This window comes from Pseudonaja textilis, chromosome 1, assembly GCF_049901715.1.
Source record: "Pseudonaja textilis isolate UNSWEBS1 chromosome 1, rPseTex1.2, whole genome shotgun sequence".
NCBI classification, from domain to species: domain Eukaryota; kingdom Metazoa; phylum Chordata; class Lepidosauria; order Squamata; family Elapidae; genus Pseudonaja; species Pseudonaja textilis.
In genome coordinates this window covers 206,267,037-206,292,588 of record NC_141990.1, presented here as the reverse complement: position 1 = coordinate 206,292,588, position 25,552 = coordinate 206,267,037, and the positions used below count along the sequence as shown (strand labels likewise).

Genomic DNA, 25,552 nt, shown 5'->3' with positions numbered 1-25,552 from the left:
ACCCACCCTTGCTGTAAACATGGAGCCTGGTTCCCAAAACCCAGTTTCAGATGTCCATATCTTTATGGAAGCGGTGATACCTCTGAAAGCCTACGACCTTATGTCCTTCATAGCACAGATTTTATGCTTTTTCTTTCATGTTAGTAATTAATAGAGAATCAAAGGACTGTCACTCAATGTGTAAATACATCTTATTTTGAAACGAAAATGGAAAAAAAAAGTTCTCCCATGAGCTGTTAGAGCATCCAGAAGTGGGAGGTGCTTCAGTCTCTTCTGGAAAGGCTGGGCTTAAAACTCCGGGATGCTCCTCCTCCTCCATGGGACACCTCCCCAGCGTCCCCCAGTTTTACCTCAGCCTTCATGGTAAGAGGTTGTGCACTCCCTGACTGGAACGGTTTTCTGATTCAGCTAGTCAAAATTCAGGTTTGCTCTTGGGTTAATTCGGCTTGTAAGTTTTTCCCCAATTAATTTGGTGATTTCAAGGCTTGTGGCTCTATTAGGTCATCCCCCCGATCAGTTTGAGAGTAGTTCTTTGTGGCTGGTGGAGCCTGCCACTCCGCAGGCAGCCTGAGACAGCCGCTTCAGGCAATTAGCTTATCTAATCTCCCGATCATCTTATCTCTGCGAGCTTGGCAGAGCGCTCGCAGCCGCGGCTCACTTCTCCTTGCCCTTTCGACTGACAGGATCATTTATCTGACAATTTAGAGAGTCAGCAGCAGCGGCCCGTTAAACTGCTCAGGCAATTAACATCGGAGATTCTGCCTTCCCGCCATTTTTAACGGCTGGCTTCAAGTTCGCGCCTAAATATTACAGGCACCACATTCCCCGCTGGTTTCCCTTATTGGGGACCGGGGCAAGTACCTTCCCACTCCAGTTCCCTGGCATTATTTCTGTTTTATCTCGCTGGCGTTGGATAAGCAGGCTAGTCCTTAACCAGGAATTTTTTCCTTTTGCAATTGCTTTTGGATCATTACATTGGAGTGAAGCCACAAGTGCCATTTCAAACAGCGGGACATTTTTGACAGGAAAGGATCCATCCAGGCCCTGCATAGCTGGTTTCCCTTGTTGGGGACCAGGGATCCAGAATATTTCTTGCTTGGAGCGCTTGGGGGTTTCCCTTGTTGGGGACCATTAGATACTGTTTTCTATATACACAGTTTTACATGTAGATATGGGTATATATATGTGTATGTGTATGTGTATATATGTGTATGTGTGTGTGTGTGTGTATGTATACCTATATACCTATATACTTATATACATATATATATACATACATACATACATACATACATACATACATATACTTACACTCCTGGAGAAGCGTTCTACTTTCAACCACACAGGTAGGCATCACCCCTAAGTACAAATAATAATAATAATAATAATAATAATAATAATAATAATAATAATAATAATAATAATAATAATTCTTTAAAAAAAATTAAAGTTAGAGGCACGAGAATCAGTCCTCCACAATGGAAGGTGACAACATCTTCCGCTCCAAGATAAATAAGTCCCGAGATAAGTCAGTGGGCCCCAAAAAGGCCTCTAAGGCGGCCTATAGATGGCACCAAGCCTTGGAAAGGCAGTTGCAGAAACGGGCCAGGGAGGCGGACAAGATGGCTATGACACAACAATCGGATCAGGGCCCAAGTACATTGTTGGGGCCCTAGGACTTATCCATCCAGCCCAGACAGGCTATTTCTGGACAGCCTCCCATAGGCATATCTCCTTCAATGAGCACTGTCCGGCGAATCCCAGAGGCAACCTTCACCCCTACAGCCGCCGGTTTAAGACAGGAGGAGGGATTACCTGAGACTATTCCCATCGAAATGAGGCAATGGATGGAGATGGCCATAGAAAAGGGCATTGTGGCTGGAGTTCAGCAATCCATCCAGACCAGATACCTTTCGGCTACTTCGGAAGCGGGATCCCTGTCTGCTCGTTCCTTTGCACATTTGGGACACCATCAAACTCAGGTATTCCCCAATATTCCTGACTTACCAGTCCAGGGTCTTCGGGAGGAGGTGGAATTAGATGACCAAGATGTTCCCATGGAGGTGAGGTCGATCCATCAGATGGACTTGGGGTTTTCAGAGGCTGACCCACTAGAACGAGGAATGTTCAATGACGAAGGCCTCATTCCGGACCAACCTACTTTTTCTGGCCTTTTTTGTCTGCACCTCTTTAAATCTTTACTGTTCAAAGAAAAGAACACCGCTAAAATAGGCACATCAAGCCCTCATCCATTGTCAACAGGGTCTCAGGACGAATCCGAGGATCTAATATTCTCACAACTGGCTAATGAGGCGGAGACTATTCCTGTCCTTCGTATGTTTGCTGAATTAGTACAAAATCAATGGGCATCAGCAGCATCCTACCCAGCCCCAACAGGGTATGATAAACGATATTATAATTTGGCACCAGAGTTTTCAAATTTACTCAAAACGCTGGAGATGGATGAGCCCATTGTGGCACTGGCCTCTTCTTCAACCTTTCCCAATGAGGCCGAGGAAGCCCTGAGACCGGAGGAAAAGAGAGCAGAGTTGGCACTCCGTAGGGTGCATGTTTCTGACGCCTGGGCCATTAGGGCAGCTACAGCTGCATCCTTTTTTTACATGGTCCTCCCTATGATGGCTCTTCCACTTGAGGGATATATTGCTGGCGTCAAATGTCAGAGCCCACCAGGACACTGCTAAGATTATTGCAGCGGCAGAATTCTCTGCCGACGCCACATTTAATGCAGTCAAATTCTCATCTAGAGCCATAGCATCTCATGTATCAGCACGGAGACTGCTATGGCTCAGACATTGGCAGGCGGATACCAAGCATAAATGCAAGTTGGCATCAGCCCCAATATCGGGGGATAAATTATTTGGCAGTGTCTTGGAGCCCCTGCTTATTGAGAAAAGAAACAAGAAAAAAGTGCTTCCCCCTCTTTTTCAGAGATCTGAAAACAGAACGCCCCAGTTGTTTCGAAGGGGCTCCTTTCGGCCCTACTATCAAGGCCCATATGTTCCCAGATCTCAGAGAACATCAGGTTACAGATCCAGTTTTAGACAGGATAGGTCGGAATCTTCCGATAGAGGTCAACGGGAAGCCAAAACAGAAGAAACCCCAGTGGTACCGGAGGCCGATTTTTTCGTCACCCCAAGTGAGTCCTTGACAGCAGCTCCCATTGGAGGGCGACTAAAATTGCTTGCTGATCAATGGGACAGCTCCACCGCTGGTGCATGGGTCAGGGACTCTCTTAGGTTTGGCGCTAGAGTTTCAATCCTCCCCCCCCGAACTTTTTCATTAGGAGCCCTAGGTCCACGGACCCCATTAAGAGGCCGTTGATGCAGGAGGCTATCAATCATCTTCTGCATATTCGGGCCATTAGAGAGGTCCCATCTGAACAACGGGGTCAAGGCTGTTACTCTCTATTGTTTGTGGTCCCAAAGAGTTCGGGGGGCTGGAGGGCAATTCTGGACCTCAAACATCTGAACAGATCATTGGTTTATTGAAAATTCAAGTTGACTACTCTCCAGTCCATTCTGCTCAGCATCAGAGAGAACGATGTCCTGACCTCTATAGATCTGACAGAGGCTTATCTACATATACCAAATTAGACCTGCTCACTACAAATATCTTAGATTCTGCTATTGTGATCAGCACGACGAATATATCGCCCTACCATTTGGTCTTGCTTCGGCCCCTAGGACTTTTACCAAGGTCCTAGCGGCTTTGGCTGCCTCCCTCAGGATCAAATCTATTCGTTTACAATGTTATCTGGATGATATTTTAATTTTGTCATCTTCCAGACATCAAGCAAATTTGGATACCAAGATTACTCTGGAGACCCTTCACGGTCACGGCTTTTCCATAAATTGGGATAAAAGCCATTTGATCCCTTCAACTAGGTTAGTTCATTTAGGGGCAGTGATAGATACCATGGAGGGCAAGGTTTTTCTCTCTCAGGACAGGTTGAATAGTATCCAGTCTTTGGCCAGAAAGATCAGAGCCTTAAAGAGGGTTTCCCTGGCAGTTCTGTCTCAACTGTTAGGGAAATTGATTTCTTGTATTTCCATTGTGCCTTGGGCTCGATTCCATTCTAAAGATCTGCAATGGTTCCTGCTATCTTTCCAGTGATCCGGAAGAGCCACTTTCAACGTCCGGATAAAGGTACCGCACAATGTTCTCCGATCGCTCCGCTGGTGGTCGGAAAACACGATAAACAAGGGGTGTCCTTTCAAGGAACTTTGCAGGGCAACGATCACAACCGATGCCAGCCTGGTAGGATGGGGAGCTCACTTCCAATCCCACACTGCACAGGGAACTTGGACTATTTCCGAACAATCACAAAGCATCAACCTATTGGAGCTGTGAGCAGTTCATCTGGCGTTACGCAGTTTTCTACCCCTTTTCCAATCACACCACGTTCTGGTCTTGACAGACAATATCACAACCAAGGCCCACGTAAACAGACAGGGGGGTACCCACTCCAAACCTCTGATGCTGGAGACGGCCAGGTTGTTCAAGTGGGCCAAGGCCAATCTGTTTTTGCTCAAGGCAGAGCACATAGCAGGGGCCTTAAACACACAAGTGGTTCAGCAGGGCCGCGATAGATCAGGCAGAGTGGTGCCTACACCCGTCTGTCTTCCAGGAAGCAGTGCGGAGGTTTGGGCAACCGGTGATCGATCTATTGGCCTCTCCCCTCAATGCCCAATTGCCTCGGTATATTTCAAGGTACCCGACTCAGGGGCGGAGGCTGTCAACGTCCTGTGATGTCAGTGGCCTCCCGGACTTCTAGATGCGTTTCTTCCACTCCCAGTAATACCCAGGTTGATCCAGAAGTTATTGGAGGAACGAGCGGAATTGATATTGGTTGCCCCTTACTGGCCCAGGTGAACGTGGTTCGCGGACTTACAGGACCTGTTGAGAGAACAACCTTGGAAAATTCCACCGTCAAGGGTTTCCCTCTCGCAAGGGCCGGTACTTCACCCGGACCGACATTGGTTCAGCCTAGCCATATGGAGGTTCAGCGGAGCCGTTTAAGGACCCAACAGATTTCAGAGGATGCCATTGCCACCATACAAGCATCCAGACAGTCCTCAACAAATCATACATATGAGGCCACATGGTCTGCTTTCTGTCGCTGGTGCCGGGGGTCTAAGATCGACCCAACTACCCCATCAATAGGACAATTATTGGCCTTTTTACAGGAGGGGTTGACCAAGGGCCTATCTCCAAATACTTTACGCAGACAGGTGGCGGCCTTAGCCTCGGTGGTATCCTGGAGTGACCGTCGTTCCATAGTGCTCCATCCACATGTCTGCAGCTTTCTTAAGGGTGCTGCAAACTTACGAACTCCTGTAATTCACCGCTATCCCACTTGGGACCTCAACAAGGTCTTAACCGCACATACAACTGGCCCGTTCGAGCCTTTAAGAACCGATAGTCTCAAATTCCTGACATATAAGGTGGTCTTCTTAATTGCGATCACATCAGCAAGGAGGATTTCCAAATTGGCGGCATTGTCGATGAGAAAGAACCTGTGCATGTTTCATGCGGACAGAGTGGTTCTCCGATTGGATCCATCGTTCACCCCTAAAGTAAATTCAGTCTTCCACAAAGCGCAGGAGTTGGTACCTCCAATTTTTTGTCCGAAACCATCTCATAGACTGGAGCATCAATGGCATCGACTTGACATTCGAAGGGCGTTAAGCATCTATCTAGACTGCACGGCAGCATTTTGAAAATTTGAGGCTCTATTCCTATCCTTCAACCCATCCACTTTAGGACACAAGGTGTCGTCAATGACCATTGGTAGATGGTTGAGAGCCACCATAGCTAAAGTTACAAATGCCAGTCCATCTCAGTTCCTAAGGGCATTGCAGCCCACTCAACCAGGAGTGCGGCAATATTAGCAGCATGGGCCACACGAGCTTCCATAGACGAAATTTGCAGAGCGGCAACTTGGGCTTCACTATCGCCCTTTGTCAGAAATTATAAAATTGATGTCTATGCCTCAGCGGACGCTTCATTTTGCAGAAGAGTCCTGCAGAGGGTCCATAGAGTTTAGGAGTGGATTTCGATCCAGACGGAGTCCCTCCCTAAGGACAGGCCAAACTTTGGTATGTCTCTCTTCTGGATGCTCTGAACAGCTCATGGGAGAAAGGGTGTTGGTACTTACCCGATACGCCCGTTCTCTGTGAGCTGTGAAGAGCATCCAGCCCCACCCATTTCTTTTCATCTGGTGGGGTTCCGTTCTGGTCAGGGATCTAGATTAGGTGATGAGTTCCGGACTTTGGCATCAGTCTTCGCAAAACTGGGGGATGCTGGGGAGGTGTCCCGTGAAGGAGGAGGAGCGTCCCAAAGTTTTAAGCCCAGCCTTTCCAGAAGAGACTGAAGCACCTCCCACTTCTGGATGCTCTTCACAGCTCAAAGAGAACGGGCGTATCAGGTAAGTACCAACGCCCTTTCTGACAGATTTGGAATTTTGATTAGCAGTTATTGATAGGCATTTATTTGGTAGGCATTCCTGCAGTACCCTGCTGGCCAAACGGGCCACAGAGGGCTGCGTCCCCTCCCCGCACCCCATTTTGGCCTTCAGAAACACAATTTTGGCCAAAAATGGGCTGCACGGAAGCCCTGCAAGGCTTCTGCATGGCCCATTTTGGCTGGCAGAGGCATCGCGGAGCAATCCTTTGATATTTCCCGGCCGGACCTGCTGGCCAGATGTAAGCACCTCATGGGCCAGATCTGGCCCGGGACCTTGAGTTTGACATCATTGCTCTAGATTCTTTACTGTTAATTGACACTTCCAAGTGACCTGCATTTTCAGCTTTTCTTCATTACACAGCTGACTTTTCTCTCTGTTTCTCTCTCTCTTCCTCCCTCCCTCCATTTCTCCTGCTATCTTTGTAGGCAATTTTAAAATGAACACTAGCCTTTTAAATGGTAATATAGCACAGGCAAGAACTTTTAACAGCACAATATGTAAAAATGATGAACCTCAGAAATGGACCTGCCATTTCTCAGAGAAAGCTAATGAGCTTTATGGAAGAACAACACAGGGAAAACACTGTGGAAAGTAACACTGAAGGAGAACGGAGCCACCAGTGAGGAGACAACATTCCACGGGAAATAGCTTTAAAAGCAATAAAAAGTGTTAAGGGACTAGCAATGAAAACGTGAAAAAAAAACCAAAGCACTCAGAGTGAGGGAAATAATTTGGCAATGAAGGGGAAGGCCGCATTCACAGGGGAAATGGCATTCAATGGGGGGAATAGCATTTGAGACAATGCTGAAAGAGTAGTGATGAACAATCTCTAGGGACTCATGATTGGGAAGCATGTAGGCTGAAGCTTTTAGGGAAGAAAGCAAACATGCTTTAGACAAGTATTTCTCAATGCTGGCTGGGAAATTCTGGAAGTTGAGGTTCACATATCTTAAAGTTGAGAAACAGTGCTCTAGAGGAAGCTTCCTTCTTTGCCTTAGAGAGTTTGGAATAAAAAGGGGAGGAGAATTTGCTTAATTTGGGAGTCAGAAGGTAAATGTGCAAAGAAGGGGTCTGAAAAATCTGATTATATGAATAGGAAAGAAACAATAAGAAAAATAGAAAAGAAGTCTTCCTTATTCTCTAATTCAGAGGTCTCCAAACTTGGCAACTTGGCCACCTGGCTGGAGAATCCTGAGAGTTGAAGTCCACAAGTCTTAAAGTTGCCAAGTTTGGAGACCCCTGCTCTAATTGCTATTGATGCCTTTTAATTTTTTTTCCCTTAGTGGTAAATCACACAATTACACCATGATGTGATCTAAGACAGGCTGGCTTAGGGATTATGGGAGTTAAAGTCCACACTTCTTAAAGTTTCCAAGTTTGGAGACCCCAATCGAAGAGGATTTGGCTGGTCCCACTAAGCATATTTTTATATGTGATTGTGGAACATGGGGAAGAACTAAAACAACACAGATGCATTTTTAAAAATGACATTACCTTTGATTGTACAGTTTTAAAATGATTGTAAAAAGGCCCCTTCATGTACAACGTAGACTAAATTCTTTGGAATATTTTCTCAGCTCTGTAGCAAGATGACTGCTAGATATTTACATCATACAAAGGATTTGCTTTCCCTATGGAATAAACAGCTATTCCATAATCTGTCATGTTGATGGATGATTTCCTTGGGATAGGTTTCTGAGCTTAGGTGGACATAGATGGATTGGATCCACAACATATGGATTGACTTAACCTCAGAAACTACAAATTTCCTAGGCCAAGCCAAGTCCAAAAACACTAGAAAATAAGAGACAATCAAAAAGCCACAAAGGAAACAAAAAGACCAAAACACCTCCTTACTAATCAATATCCAGATGAGCAGAGATTAACACCAAGATTAACTCAAGAAAGAAACAATATCCCAATCAAGGAATTACCAATTCAAATGAACAAGCTAACAGTAAACAAACTCAGTCTAATCAAGGAACCATTAAGTTTAACCACTAAGTCTAACCACTAAAACCTCTCCCATCAGTGGTGGGATTCAAATTTTTTTACTACTGGTTCTGTGGGCGTGGCTTGGTGGGTGTGGCAAAGGAAGGATACCGTAAAATCTCCAGTCAGAGGTGGTATTTGCCGGTTCTCCAAACTACTCAAAATTTCCGCTACTGGTTCTCCAAAACTGGACAGGACGTGCTGAAAACCACCCCTGACTCCTACCAACACTGAGAGGGCAAGCCACTAACAGAGAACAAAACACAGCTTCCTTTTAGCACTGATGATGTTACCTAGTTTGCAAGCAAACAACCAAGCTCAGAGAGTACTAAAGGAAAAAACTCTGAGCAACAAGTATTCTCCTCTGTCAGTATGAAATTCCTCCAAGAATTAAAACTGAAAGCTAGTACCTGTGTTACTGCTCTTTGAATGGTATTTTTCTAATGGCCAGTCATCCCAAGGTTTAAAAACCAGCTTACATAACAACAGACAATTCATCAGGAGCAAGAGAGAAAACAAAAGACTGATGTTTCTTTTTTGTTGCATAAGCCTGTATTTCAAGGACTGGTGGTTAAAGCCTTGAGAAGTTCACAGAATAAATGAAGGAAAGCGGAAAGCACATCAATAGCTACTAAGCAATGCTTTTGGGCTAGGTATTTTTTGGTTTCCTGAAGTTATAGTTCTCCAGGAGCTGGGCTTCCAGCCAGTTTAGTGTAGTACCCCACTGCCTTGCCTAGATTCAGGTAATCAGGTTAAACTGCTTGGTTCTTTCAAGTCATGAAAGCCACTCAGCAGTTTAGTCTAGTCCATTGAGGAGATCATGTTTGAGATAGTTCAATGAAGTTTTTCCCTAAGATAAACTAAGCTTTATGGATGGAGCATGAAGAGAGCACACAACTAGCGGCCAAGGCTGCAGTTTCCCTTGAGAGACGCCAGTGTTGATGGAAAAGAGAGCTCAAAATGAATTCCTTGGTGCTGAAGACTCAACTCTCAGTTTTAGACCGTGTATAATTTGTTTGTTTGTTTGTTTATATTTCATATTTCTTAGCTGCCCATCTCCATCAGATAATTTGGTGGGGTTCCTGAGGTGGGGCAAGATCACATAAGGTTGATATTATTTGAAAACCCGTTCTTCCTTTTGCATTCAAAGTTATCCCCCATCGACCTTTCCATGGAATATCCAGGTGCTTGTTCTACCTTCTTAGAATTGAAGTGTTATGCCTGTAGGCAGTATTGGCATTAAACTGAGCAAAAGGTCACATTAGCAAAGAGCCAGGGAATAAGGAAAGTGGAATGTCTAATAAGGCCAGTCTTGTAGAAAGCCTTGGTCCCTCTAATACAGGCCATGATATGATTTTTTTCCCCTATAGAAAAAAACTTAGATTTTAGGGGACAGATTGTCTCAGGACAAGTTGAAGAGGAGGGAAGTTTCTTATCAAATTGTGAACATCTTGACAATATATTACAATAGATATACAATATAGTTAAATTACCGCATTCAGTTTTATGGATCAATTTAGAGGAAAGAATTTTGTGTTAACTCTTTAGTTACATACTTGATTCACCTTAATAATTTATGTAATATGTTTCAACTGACATCCTTTGAATAAATTTTACAAATAGCATTGAAATTTTGTCAATGGCCAGTAATGTTTCAGAAAACAATAGATTTCACCCCTTTTTTGAAGTCCAAACTAAAAATTTGTCAGCTGCATCCAAAGCCCTCAAAATGCTGAATTATGTATTGCACAATATTAATCTACTTACTTCAGCTCAAGATAAAGTAAGCTTGAATATCTATATTCACCTCAACCATGCTGAGGTAACACCATGTATGCTTAGTTTTATGGGCTCCAAGCCCTCAGTTGCTTCCGGACAACCCCTATATGAGTTATTTTCTGTATCTCTTTGCTGCTATCTAGTGGTCATTTGTTCCCCACCGCCCCCCAAAAATAAATAAATAAAAATCTAGCTAAGGTAACTTGCTGCTGCCAAAGTCTTTCTAGTAACGTGCATGAAAATGTGTTTGACTCTTCCACAGAGCTTCTGGCAAATTCAAATAATAGTTGTGGGCTTATTGTACATTCTTGGAAAACAGAGAACAAAATTGTTCAGAATCTGATCATTAAGGGACAATTTGATATCTATCTACTCAGAAGTAAAATGTTCTCCTGTTTTTGGAGTGGTTGTTTATTTAGAGCTCTTTTTCCCTATTTTATCCACTTTTCCGTATTTTAATTTGGAATGGATTTTGGAGGAATAACTGAAATTACATACATACATACATACATACATACATACATTTAGCCAATAGGATACAATGCCTTTATGATTGAATCCTCAATAACTCTTTAATATAATAGCATAGGCTTTGACAAGTTGAAAGTGAGTTAAGAATATCTTCAGCACCTAGGATGGAACTGTTCTATTGATGCATGTTGTAGATGAAAGGGCTTTTTCTTAGAAGCATGCTTGAATAATAAAATAAGTTTCATCATGCAACTTGGATTCTGGGGGTAGTTTTTCAATGAAATGTCTGGATCCCAATGTATTATTCAGCAACCTGTTGATGTATGGTGCTTGCATTTAATAATAAAGGTTGCGCTTAAGATATTTTATATCAGTTTATCAATTTAAGTGCTTTGTGTATATTAATGTGCAATCATTGGGCTTCATAATAGAAGCCATTGTTCTTGTAAACAAGCTCAGTGCAGATCCTTTGTCTTCTGTGTTGAACAAATACCATGGCTACTGGGTTTTTCAAAGAGTAATCCTTCCTCATCCCACAACTCTCAAGCAGGATTCAATAATCGGAGCGCTTTGCAGAAACAGGATCTTGCTGAATAGTATTAATTGTAGTGGTAATAAACCAGGCTGAAGCTGAAACTCGGATACGTTCAGAGGTGGCATTCAGCAGATTCTGACCAATTCTGGAGAACCGGTAGCAGAAATTTTGAGTAGTTCAGAGAACCGGCAAATTCCACCTCTGACTGGAGATTTTACAGTATCCTTCCCCTGCCATGCCCACCAAGCCATGTCCAAAGAACCCGTAGTAAAAAAGAAATTGAATCCCACCACTGGATACTTTGACTGCCAAAGGCGCAGAGAGGAAACATTGGGAAAGACCCTGATGTTGGGAAAGACTGAGGCAAAGGGAGAAGAAAATGGAGAAGATGAAACGGTTAGATGGTGTCATCAGTGCAGTCGGCAGGAGTTTTGGCAGATTTCTGAAGACAGTGGAGAAGAGGGAGGTCTGGTATGCTGTGGTCCATGGAGTCTCAATGAGTCAGACATGGCTTAGCAACTGAACAGCAAGAAAATAAATCAATAACTACAGGGTGGGGAAGATACTCTTAGTTTGTAGTAAACTCAGTAACTGCTTTGAAAATGTGGTATGGAGTGCGAGGCCCCACACAAGGTATACTGTGAATATACTGTGTTTTATAACTTCAGGCTCACCATAGAAAGAAGATTGGCCTGAGGTGATATAAGGTTACTGTGGATTTTCCCCTTAGAGTAGAACTCCAGTAGGCATTAATTTAAGAAAATGTGAAAATACAATCTTTTCTGGCTTTTCTGGTTTTGTGAAAGGAATAATTTTGTGAAAGAAATAATTGAAGAAGTTTTGCCTCATTGTTGAGGTGTGAGATGTGAGCAAGTTTGTACAAAATAAAAAAAGATCAATTTTTTGATATATCAAGAGAATATGATGCGATGGGGGGGGGGATAGAGCCTTCTCAAGCGGATATCTTCAGATATGTTGGGCTACATCTCCCATAGTCCTTAGCTCGCGTAGCTCTTGATTGTGCTTAGGAGTAATGACTGGTATACATTAAAGGTCATCACTGATTTTTTTATCCTTTTTGGATTTTAATAATATTTGATCAGACAGTGCTGCACTTCAGATTCAAGGTCCAAAAGATGCTTTGGAACATACCAGGAATATTAAGTAGCACTTCTCTGTAACACTGAAAGTATGTTTTCTTTCCCTGGTTCATATAGTATTCGGTTCTAGAGTGAGCAATCAACAGTTGCAAGTTTTACAAGAGGTTTAATGATAAGGTTGAAACTCAAACAAGAAGACAGGTAGAATTATTCATTGAGTAGTTGCAAACAAGTTCTAGGTGAGTGCTTAACTTGTAGCCAGGCTACAGTTCCAATTCAGTTTGAAACAGAGAGGTTTAGAACCTAGCACCACAGGTGCAAATATTCCAGTCCTGGATCATAGCCGTAAGAGACAAGAAGAACATACTGCCCTGAGAAAAATGGGAGTAGATAGCAACAGAGAAACAAGAATTTGTTTCATGAATCACGAAGTGTTGAATTCAAGCACAGGGAACTAGAATAAGAAGAATGCAGAGCTGATACTGAAGTGTTTTTTTTTTCCTTTTTTCTATTTGAGAGGAGACTACAACAACCACAACTGTGGGCAGGGCTGAATTGGGAGCGTTGTTATTCTTTCCTCTGGAGTAGCTATGCTGATAGCCTTTGCTCTTTCTTTTAAAGTTTCCGGCATGGATTTGGCCTCACAATGTATGTTCCTCAGTTCCTACTTACGTCTCTCTGATCTCCAGGTGATTAACTGTCTGTGTGAAGAGTAAGAAAAGTGACCATGAACAAGATATGCAGGAACAGTTATCTAAGCAAAAGGGGCTGCAACATTTTTTTAGATCCAATACAATGAGATCAGGATCTTCAATTCTTCAGAAGACCATGATATATAACAGCTTTCAGGTGATTCAGACAAATGTCACATTCCTATGCAGGCAAAACACGTTTTGCAGATAAAATCCAGAGTACTGTACAGGCCTAATACTTAATATGGATGTAATAAGTAGAAAACTTTAAGAACTTTTGTAATTTTCAAATACGACAATTTTAAGAGTGGAAATCATCAATTGCACATGTTGAAATTATGTAACTGTGTTACTCTGGACAAGTACAGTTATTCTAGCACCGGGGTGTCAAACTCGCAGTATCATGGCAGTGTCATGGTAGCATTTCCCCTTCACTGAACCAGATGTGGATGTGGCCAGTGCATGATGCATCCGGCCTGCAGGCAATGAGTTTGACAGTCCTGTTCTAACAGGTCAGCTGATCATAATGATGGATCCCCAAAATACAACTTCAGAAAAGCCAACTATGATCTCATAGCTGCCGACCTACCATCTCTTGATTGCCACATTCTGTTCTCTAGCTGTAATACTACAGAAGACCATTATAATGCATTTCTGCTTGAACTTGATATAGTCATTAAACTATATGTACCATTAGTAACCTCCCAAAACAAAAACAAATTACCCATAACAATAAGGAAACTTCAATTAAAAAATTGCTATGGCGTAAAAACAAAACTAGCTACATAGCAAACTTTAAAAACCAATACAACACTTTATGCTGACAGATAAAGGCAGAATGCACCAATTACCACTGCAAGCAAGAGGAAAACCTCCTACACACAAAATCCATCTGCACCTTCTACAATTTTGTAAACACCAAATTTAAAGACTCAAGAATCATCCCAGCTCTAATAGGACTAAATGGGAAAGACTGCAGCAATGAAGCCATTAAGGCCAACATCTTCAACACATTCTTCAGTTCAGTCTTTGTAAACAGCAATGACTCATGCCCCACATTTCCTAGTCATACCACAACTAACTGCAATGATCTACTACATATTGACTTTATAGAAGATAACGTAGAAAAGGCTTTACGTAATCTAAAGCCATCCCTATCTATTGGCCCCGATGGGGTCAATACTTCTTGATACTTCTACTGTATACTTCTTAAAAAAGCTCTCCACTGCTATAGCAGAACCCCTAAGCATTTTATATGACATACCATTCAGAACCAGCTCCTTATTGAACCTATCTTCAAAAAAGGTGACCCCAACCTGGTTGAAAACTACAGACTAATCTTACTGTGTTGCGTCACGTGCAAATGGAATCAGTCGTTAACCAATCCATTACCCTCCACTTAGAGTCAAACAACCTACTCTCCAGAAAACAACTTGGCTTCAGGAAAAAGTTGTCCTGCAATCTACAACTCCTACACTGCAAAAACATATGGACTACTCTACTTGACCAGGGTAAAGCAATAGACACAATTTACATAGACTTCTGCAAAGTCTTTGATTTGTTGTGGTACACAACATACTACTATTAAAACTAAACTCTTATGGCATTTCCAGATCCCTTCATAAATGGATTACTGTGTTCCTGTCAAACAGGCGATGAATAGTAAAAATAGGGAGTGCTATATCAAACCCTGCTCCAGTTAACAGCAGTGTCCCCCAAGGCAGCATTCTAGGACCCACACTCTTTATACGCTACATAAATGATCTTTGCGATCACCTTATAAGCAACTGCATCCTGTTCACAGATGATGTAAAACTATTCAACACCACTGACAATGCTGCTGTCCTTCAAAGTGACCTTTATTATGTGTCTGAATGATCAAACAATTGGCAACTCCAAATCTCGACCAACAAATGCTCTGTCCTACACATTGGTAAAATAATCAGTTCACCAAATACAAGCTAGGTGGATATGACCTCATTGATGATCCTCTCTCTGTCAAGGACCTTTGAGTACTCATATCAAACAACCTAAGCGCCAGAGCTCACTGTAACAGCATTGTCAAAAAGGCATTAAGAGTTGTAAATCTAATCTTACGAAGCTTTTCCTCCATGCTAATTAGGGCATACAAAACCTTTGCTAGACCAATGCTCGAATACAGCTCATCTGTCTGGAATCCGCACTGTATATCAGACATTAATAGAATTAAGCGAGTCCAGAAGTATTTCACGAGAAGAGTACTACACTCCTCTACTCGCAACAGAATACCCTATATCACCAGGCTTGAAATTTTGGGCTTGGACAACCTAGAACTATGCCAGCTACAGTTGGACTTAAGCGTAGTACACAAAATTATCTGCTACAATGTCCTACCAGTCAATGACTACTTCAGCTTCAACCGCAACAATACAAGAGCACACAACAGATACAAACCCAATGTAAACTGCTCCAAACTTGATTGCAGAAAGTACAACTTCAGCAACAGAGTGGTCAATGCCTGGGATTCACTACCTGACTCTGTTGTTACATCCTCTAACCCCTACTCCTTTAACCTTAAACTATTCACTATTGACCTCACCCCATTCCTAAGAGGTCTGTAAGGGATGTGCATAAGTGCACAATTGTGTCTATCGACCCTGTCCTATTGTCCTCGTTTATTCGTACCTATTTCCTGTATTCTTACTCATGTTTATACTTATACCTATTATCTTGTAAGCGATTGACAAATAAATAAAATAAAACTAAATAAAATAGTTTGCTTCATCTAAAGTAAAAGAAAATAACTGACTTCCATATCAGTTTTATTTTCTTCATTTGGAAAAAGCTGTGGAAGTGTTTTTTTTTTTTAAATCACAACAGTGGGAGTCCCAAGATTATCTCTAGTTTATTGTAGTACCTTGGGGGACAGGGAGGAGAATATCTGAGTTAATAATGTTTTGAAAAAGACTTAATATATTTATGTATAAATGCTATTTTTAGAAAAAAACCTTAAGAACGCATGGACATTAACCATAAGTGGGACAAATTTTGTGCTTCAGCAGGAGAAGTTGTTCTTATTTAATCAAAGAATTCCCAGATTGGTTGTGTGTAACCCAGATAAGATATTTCCAGTGCACAGCCTTCTGACAATTTTGAGGCATTATATAACTAAAGTGCAAAATAAGTTGAGTTGCTATGAACTCCCCTAATTTGTTTTATGTAAAATATACAATGAAAACAATGTAGATGGGTTATGTTTCATCACATAATACATAATAAAGTAAAGCAACCAGATTTGAATGGCCAGAGTTCAGATGGCTACTAAAAGGATTAGAATATTTTTTTTAATCTCTGTACTGCCATGAAATGCATTTTTGGACTTTTGCAGCTCAATTCTGGTAGGATAAGATCAAAATTCCGAAATTAATTATTGTTGGGCCTTAAGCCAATCTTTATTTTCTTAAGATTGGAATGTTGGTGTTAGTGTTGTCTTTTAACAGCACCGTCGCCAACCTTTTTGACACCAGGGATCCGTTTCATGGAAGATAATTTTTCCATGGACCTGGGGGGTGGGGGGGTGGGGGAAGAGAAGCATACAACTTAGATGCGCAGTTTATAATAGGGTTTGCTTTGCATTCTTATAAGAACCTAATGCCTGATGATCTGAGGTAGAGCTGAGGCGGTGATGCTACTCCTGGGGAGATCTGCAAACACCGCTGAAACTTTGCTTGCTCACCTGCCACTCAGTTCCAGCTGTGCGGCCTGGTATTTAACAGGCCATGGATCAGTCCTGGTCCATGGCCTGAGGGATGGGGACCCCTGTTTTAACAGAGGAAGAATATTTAGGCATCAATCTAGTGGGAAATTCAGGGAAGACCATCTGAGAAAATGATTTTAGAACCTTCTGAAGGTTATGTGTTATGTGTTGAGGACTGAGGGGAATAATTTTTTTTTGAGATCTCACGTTATTTTTCATTGGCCTGTAATTGGTCAATTTGTCCTTTTTTCTCTACTACCCCAGAGACAAAATCTCTACTATCTGATCCGAAGAGGTTAGGGGACACCACAAAGTTCTTCAGGATGATACCGGTAGTTGAAAATTGCCTCTACATGTGTGCAGCTGATTTTAGATGAAACTCAAATATTGTGAATAGCCCTTGAAAGATACTATGACATTATGACAAGTAAACTATTAGAAGTCAGATCAACCGAATGGGATCTGGAAGCATTGTTATGAACAGGAAACCAGTGGGATAATGGTGAGTTGGGTAAGGCTGAAGGTCAGTGAGGAAGGAATGAAAAATGAGTGTAATAATCATGAGCCAGGAAATACAGTTTTGTGGTTCTATAGTGATCTTGCCCCAAAACAAATTTGCTTGACTAAGAATCTTAATGTGGATCCAAACTTTACTGGGATTGTTATTATAAACTGGGATGGAGATTAGAGTAAAATAAACACTGGCATTGAGGGAAAGAATCTGTGGAAAATTCAATACAACCAGGAGGAGGGGAAATCTGATCTGAATTTCAATTAGGGACTGGCATATTTTCCGTCTGTCATTTGGAGGGTGGTGGTCTCCTCTAAAGTATTTGTAATAGTAATTAATTAAACATACACAAACACTGCTTCTGCTGAATTCTCACTGGGCTCTGTTTTGTTATTTATTTTTTAAAAAACATTCAAATCTTATAAATTCTGTCTGATTGGATCTTCCTTGTAACATATAGCAAAATGCTACTAAGGCTAACATAGTGAAATGTTGGTGTGTTTTCTCAGAGAAAAGTTAACGATATATAAACAAATATTTTTTAAAAAAATGCTCCAAAGAATCCAAGAGTTGGATTTAGGATAAATTGGAAACAGAGGTGGACTCCCACCCTCCAGGCAAGTGGTTTACAGTGGTGGTTGGATTAACTTTACACAGGGACCCAAAAGAAAGTCTTAAAACTCTCTTCTGTTTGTCATGACAAACTTTGGAGTGGGATTGTGTTAAAGATTGTATTTTAAAACCTTCTATGCTGTTGGTAATTACATGAATGCTATCTTGTCTGCTTGGCCCTCAGTAGTACATCTTTCAATTTGCAAGCAAATAATATACCATTTATTATAGTGATGTGATGAAGATCTTGTTTGGGATTTCCTGTGCTCTCTCTCTCTCTCTCTCTCTCTCTGTGTGTGTGTGTGTGTGTGTGTGTGTGCTTCTCCTTATGTAAAGCAAACACATCATTTACATTCTTTTATGTAAGGTCAGAAAAGTCTTCAATTAGTGAATGGAAACTAATTTGGCTGGAACTCATCCACATCTGACCCAGGCTAATTTACACATGGGACAGGATTGATTGAACAGAAGAAGAAAAAAAATCACATTTGCTTGCTCTAAATATGTCATCTACCTCTGAGTTAATTTAAAGAAATATAGAAATGAATATTTGCTTACATTTTTGTACACACATCTTTGTACTGTTTATTTTCTACTATATATAAATACATTGTACGCAACCTTTTGCAGGCTTAAACTGGGGACTTAGTTTGTCCTACATGTACCCATTCAACTCTGTGTTCAATCGATCAATAATAATAATTTTATTAATTTTATTAAATATGAACTTTGGGAAAAAGTATTAGGTTAAAGATCAGACAAAACATTAGTCAGGAAATACCACCTGATAGTTTCTGACATTTCTTTACACATTAAGCCTGTTCAGTTATCACAGTACTTTTTAGTGGATGGTGAATGTCACATTTGGGGTTAGAAATTGCTGACAGATGCTATTTACTTGTTCTCAAGTGTTCCAAAACATCTTTTTTTGTTTGATATCTGATATGCTGTACAATCCTACTATAGCTGTTTTATAAGAGCCATGGTGGTTAGAATGTGCGGTGGTTAGAATGCAGTATTGCAGCCTAATTCTGCCAACAGCCAGAAGTTTGATCCTGATCAGCTCAAGGTTGACTCAGCCTTCTATCCTTCTGAAGTCAATAAAATCAGGACCCAGATTGTTGGGGGCAATATACTGATTCTGTAAACCACTTAGAGAGGGGGCTGAAAAGCCATATGGAGCGGTATATAACTCTTAAGTGCTGTTGCTGTTGCTATTATAGTTAGAAAAATTATGATATTCCCTTAAACCATTTTTCATTTACACTAAGCAGTGCCTTAAGCAATTATATCACTGTAAGACAGTGATGGGCAACTGTGGCCTCTTTATGACCTGTAGACTTCAACTCCCAGAATTCCTGAGCCTGCATAGTGACATAGCATAGTGACATAGCAGGCCTAGGAATTCTGGGAACTGAAGTCCACAGGTTGTAAAGGGGCCATAATTGCCCGCCTCTGCTGTAAGATGATTCACTGTAGGAGCAAAGGTTGACTCAGCAGGCAGTATTCTACTTTGCAGAATGTATAAGAATATGTAAATCTGGATTTAACCCCAGATGAATGAGGTGTTCTGCTGTTTCCTTTTTGGAATGAATTTAGAACAGTAAATAAGCTATCCAAATATCCAGGTGTGATTTCTCTGCCTCTGTATTAGTTTACATATAAATGCACACATAATACTTACTTGCAAAAATGGACATGGAAAACCTCTAGAAACACTGGTATTTTCTGGATGAATCATTTTGAGTTATGTCTGCAAACTAAACAGAAAAAGAAAGCCTCAAAATTTTCCAGCATGAATCTTCATTGTACTGAATTTTCCTTTATTATCTGACATTTTCAAACAACCAAGAAAATTACAGTAACAGTTTTTTTTTTAAAAAAAATATGATGAATAAATCTGATCGATTAGGCTGAAGACTATTTCTCCAAAAGAAAAAACAGAATCTTGATTATTTGGGGTGTTCAAAAGCACATTCTTTCGATATTAGATACATTAAAAAAAAAGTTGAGAGATCACATTATTAGAGTTGAGAACAATTTCTAACATCAAAAGTGTAGATCTAATTGATGATTAAAAAGAGGAAGCTATTTTAATACAAAAATTTTGTTTTAGTTTACCTTTTGTCTGTATAATCAAATAGCAGTTCTTCCCAGCTTTGTCAAAAATATTTTCCCTCGCTACCTGTTTAGGATTGAGTTATGCATCTTTTGCATATAATTCACATGGGATTTCACTGCTGTTGTCCTTTCTTAAAATAATGCAAACAAATTATCATATACATAAATACATAAATACATTCCACATCTCCTTGCTGTCAAGTCACCTTATAAAGCTTCTTTTGCTTTGTTTTGGGATCCTTCGTGGATTTTTCATTTAACTGTAGTGTTCTGATTTGGAAATAGCTTGGAATCAAACTATTAACTCACTTTTTCTCAGAATTTTAGGAAAGCCAGCAGTGATTGCTTTAAACCATTTAGTTTTCTTAATAATATAGTATGCTTCCCCCCCACCCTCCGAATTAGAGTAACAACTGAGATGACAATAACACAGGTTCTGAACCTCAGAAGTATAGCAGTAGTATAATATGGATTCATTACCTTAATTATATATGAGTAATAAGTCAGTCAATAAATTCCAGTAGCACATGTTGGTAAGTGTCTCTAAAGTGAGATTATTATTTATGTTAATATTTACACTTTTTTGTAATTCCTACTTCAAAATTTATAGACTCTGGACAGCATACAAGAAAGTAAACATAATACAAGTATAGAAAAAGAAAAGGAAAAGCAACGAAGTAAAATCATAATAGGGAAAATATATCTCCCCCACCGCCCAACAGGTACATAGTAAAATACTACCTTTCACTGATAGCATAGTAGAAGAAGATATGGATTGTTACCCAAAAGCTTAGTTTCTTGTTATATCCCATGGTGTCCTTGGAAACTTGGAAAACACTCTTTTGGGATGTTTTTACCAGATAGATTCAATTTTGTCAAGGGGTTGCTACACCATAAAAAAAAAAACTTTGTAGGGAATTAGTAGCACTTTGAATTGGGCCCAGAAGTCTGTTGGGAATCAGTGTAGGGTTTTCAATAATGGTCTTCATGATTGTTAAGATCTCTTCTTAGCTTTTTAACCTTTGGGCACTCAAGGCATCTAGGTTAAAGGGATACAATTTTTAAAAAGTGCTTCGTAATTTTGGATACAGATTGTTCTTGGTTAGTGACAGTAATTGGGGCAGGAAATTACATCGCTAAGTGAAGTTCTAAGGCACAATGTCATGCGGTCATGTTGCTTAGCAATAACAGTTCTGCTTGCTATTGTTTAAGTGAATTCCAAGCTTTCATTAAATTCAATGTTACCGACACCATTTGTGACCTCCAGTTGTTGCCCTTATTGATAGATAGAATCCCTATTGCAATCTATGATGCTGGCTTGCTGGAAACCAGCAGTATATTGCAGGTGGCAATCACATGATTGAAAGCTGGTCACCACGTTCCCAAATCATGATCACATGATTGTAGAGCACTGTAATAGCCATGTGGGACCAGTTTTATGGACCACTCATTACAGTCATAACTTTAAATGATCATTAAATGAGTGGGTATTAAGTGAGGATCATCTGTATTTGATCATACAACTCTGTTATTGTGGAAAATGTTGACATTTCCATAAGGGTAGCATCAATTGAGATAGTTATTTCTAGTCTGAACAGAATTGAGTCATTTCAGCTCGAATTGAATAATTTAACTTTTGGGCCAATATGTTCATATTACCAATATGTTCATATAACATCTTCAGATGTTTCAGATGCAAGCCATAGTTTTATTACTGAAGCTAACCAGTACAAGGGAAGTTACTGTACAAATATGCAAAGCTGAATTTGCAATACCAGAATAATTAGAAGGAACCTAGAAAAAATTATGACTAAAAATAGTATTTAAAAAAGGGAAGACAATGTTTTATTGCTCAGTCTATACATGTGCAACAAAAGAGAAAATAGATTAAAATTTCCACTCCAGGTAGTATAAAGTTTAAAATAGTAGCTTAAAATTCAAGTAAATATCAACAAATAAAGCCATAATGTTGTCAAGAAGGAATTTTAAGATTATAAATTTATAGTCACCTGTCAAACATGAGAAGAATGTAGTCTAATAACTGACATTGCCTGTACAGTTTTATTACTGGATGTGAATTTCAAATGTGAGCCATGCCAAAAGGGTTTATATAGTTTCTTTATTTTCACCTAGTCTAAAGTCTGCAGATTATTAATTAGCATTCCATTTGGACTTCACAATTGGTTAGATTTTAGTCTGCAAATATTTTATTTACGAGTGATCTGATTTTTAACTGTATTAATGTATAATGTACTTATATGTTTTCTTATTTGGTTTATTTGCGTTCTGATAACTGCAAATAATGCTTTGTCTTATTGTTCTGCTGACTTAATATTTTAGTACAAGAAAACATGAAACAGAATGACAAAATTACATTCAATTAATTTTTTGGCCTGTGTCCAATGATTGGGTTGTTAAAGACAGCCATTGCAAATAAAATTATGAAGAACACTAATCAAAGCATTTTAATATGTTTTGTTTTAACACTAAAAATCAGGAATGCTGTTTTACTAATCTAAAGAGTATAAATTAGAAAAGACACCAAAATATAATGTTAGAAGTTGGTTTATCATTGTATTTCTTTTAATTTGTAGTTTTGCTGTACTACAAATGTAATAACCATCAAAATGAAAAATGCAACAGATTGATAATACCATTGAGTTTTAATTAAACTGCTGAATTGAAAAAGGTCCAGATGGATAACAGGATAATATAGTTATAACCCTGCTATGAGAAATGCTGGGCTGCCAGTTCTAGCATTTTATAAATAAATGTTATGCCAAAATAACATGAATTTTGGAAGATCATCTAGAAAACTAATCATTTATGTCTGTAAAACAGATGGTTTCTTATTTCATTTCATTTGGTTGCACAGCAGTGGTCTCCTTAAATCAGTAAGTGTTCCTTTCCTATCTACTGTTCAATAACCCATATATATATATATAGTCTACTTTTTTATCGCCCAGAGTGGGAAAATCTTTGGAAATTTATATTCTAAAATATTGGTGGTATAGGGGGGACTTAAATTCCTTTAAAAATTCCTATTATGCTTAAATAAAATCAAGTTTTAGCACATACAAAATTATTTTTGGGAGTTTACTGACAAATCGTGCAAATTAAACATAATGAAATCTTCAGAAGTAAGCCCAATCATGTAAACATGATTGATTGATTATGTGTCATCAAGTTGATGTTAACTGTTATTGAGGACACGGATAAATTACATTTCCTCATTATTTCAAATTTGGGCATTCCTGTTTGTAAAAAATAATATAAATATCTTGCTTGCATTCTGACCAATTTCAGACTGAATTTTGCTATCAGACCACTTTTCTGTATCATAAACCTGAACAATTGTCACATCAAAGGGTTACCCATGAAATCTAACTGATATTATTCAACCATTGATTGCATTATATCAAATTCAGTATTTGACAATCCTTGCTGACAATGAAGGCAATATCATTTTTTTGTTTTTGACTTGATTAATAAATAGTATGATATATTGACTAAAAGTGTCCAATTCTAGTCCAGTTCAATTTGCTGATCAATATATCATATCAATTTATTGTATTTATTTATTAAATTTATATGCTACCCATCCCATTGTTAAAGCAATTCTGGTCAGCTTTCAAAGTGATAAAAAAATAATATAAAATGATTATTATTTATTATTTATTAACTTTCTTTGCCAGACATCTACTTACAAATCCTTAGTTAATCTCTCTTAATTTTAATGTAATGTTAAAATCAGATTAAAATTAAATGATATTAAATGAACATTAGAAATCATATAAATTATGAGAGATTAAATCAATTTATAGTTGATTTGTTTAACCTTTAACTGTTTCCATATTGAGGCTTCTTACAGTCCATGTTCCTACTGTAATTCTATCTGTAGTTCTTGGTTTTCTTTTCTCACATGGCAATAGCGCTAGCTAAATGTCACAAAGGCTTTAATTTAGCCATATAATAAACATAATTAGTACTCTGAAAAAAATTCCTTAGCTCTTTCCAATGCTATGTTGAGTGCCATCGGACCTGAGAGGCCCTTCATCCAACACTGTATCATCAATACACTATATTTGTCTGCCTGTAGTTTCTTGGTAAAATGCAGAAGTGGTTGACTCTTACTTTTTCCAGTGCAGAATGTACTGTTTTCTTTGTGGTTGTCACTAAAGTGATCTTGTAGCTCTAGCATCTTCTATATTGCTCCTGTCAAATATACCATATGTACACATACACATAGAAGCCCATCTGCAGATAAGCTAAAAATCCAATTTTTAACAAACAAAAAAGATTAGTTAAAAGTGGGCCATGAAAAATGTGCCAGACCTGGATTAGGCACCCCTCAAAATTTTTGTCTTTTAATTTTCACAGTTGACTTACCCGTGAAAGGCCCTTTTCCCCTGTTGTTTTGATTAAAATTTGATGGCTGGTTTATCCATATTACCATTTATAATTGTGAATAAGTCCATCCATAGATAAGCTATCATTGGGGTGGTGGTGTCTATGTTAAAATCTACAATTGCCAGCTTATCTGCAAGTATATGCATACATGCCTCCTCACTTTAGTTATGCTGCTGGGATGACATATTCTTGGCTTAGATTCCTGGTGTTTTTCACTTATCCTTCTCAGCAACAACCATTGGTATGTTGAGGAAACATAGCAGGTCCTACAAGGGCATATTATACCTACTAATGTTTGTGCCCATCACTCTATACAAAATACAGCAATGGAAGAAAAAATAGTAAGAAGTTATAGTTATGAAAAAAATTTTTTTTTGCTAAACCTAGGTTAACCTAGGTTCAGTCTGAAAGAATTGGGACTATCTGTTAGGTTGCAGCATAGAAGGTATATTTGTGCCTACAAAGGTAGTCCTTGACTTACAACCATTCCTTTAGCGACTGGTCAAAGTTATAATGGCACTGAAAAAGTGACTTAAGACTGTTTTTCACACTTACGATCGTTGCATCATTCCTATGGTCATATGATCAAAATTCAGGTGTTTGGCAACTGGTTTATATTTATGATGGTTGCAGTGTCCTGGTGTCACATGATCCACCTTTTGTGAACTTCTGACAAACAAATCAATGGGGAAGCAAGATTCACTTTTAATACCGGTGTTACTAATTTTACAACTGCAGTTATTAACTTAACAGTAGCAAGAAAGGGCATAAAATGGAGCAAAACTCACTTAACAACTGTCTTGCTTAGCAACAAAAAGTTTGAATGGTCATAAGTCAAGGACTACCTATATACAAGGATCCAGTCAATTCTCATTCAACACTAAATTGGTGCCAGTTAAGGGTCGACATAATTCAGGAGGGGTTGGACTTGGATTCTTTGTGGCAACGTAAGGACTCTAAGCTGACGACATGTTTAACTTCACTGCCTCCGGTCTGCCTGCTCTTCTCCTACATTTATACCAACATCATTCATTATACTTCATATCTTTCTATCCCTGCAAGTCATCCTTGCCTTCAGCACTAAACAATGTTTTATAGTTTATTTT

The 25,552-nt window shown here is 39.4% G+C and overlaps 1 protein-coding gene across 1 annotated transcript in view; it reads left to right on the top strand.

Annotated features, from left to right (window-relative positions):
* THSD7B (thrombospondin type 1 domain containing 7B) overlaps positions 1-25,552 on the top strand; it is a 528,825-nt gene that overhangs the window by 120,216 nt on the left and 383,057 nt on the right. The gene's annotated exons all lie outside the window — the stretch shown is intronic.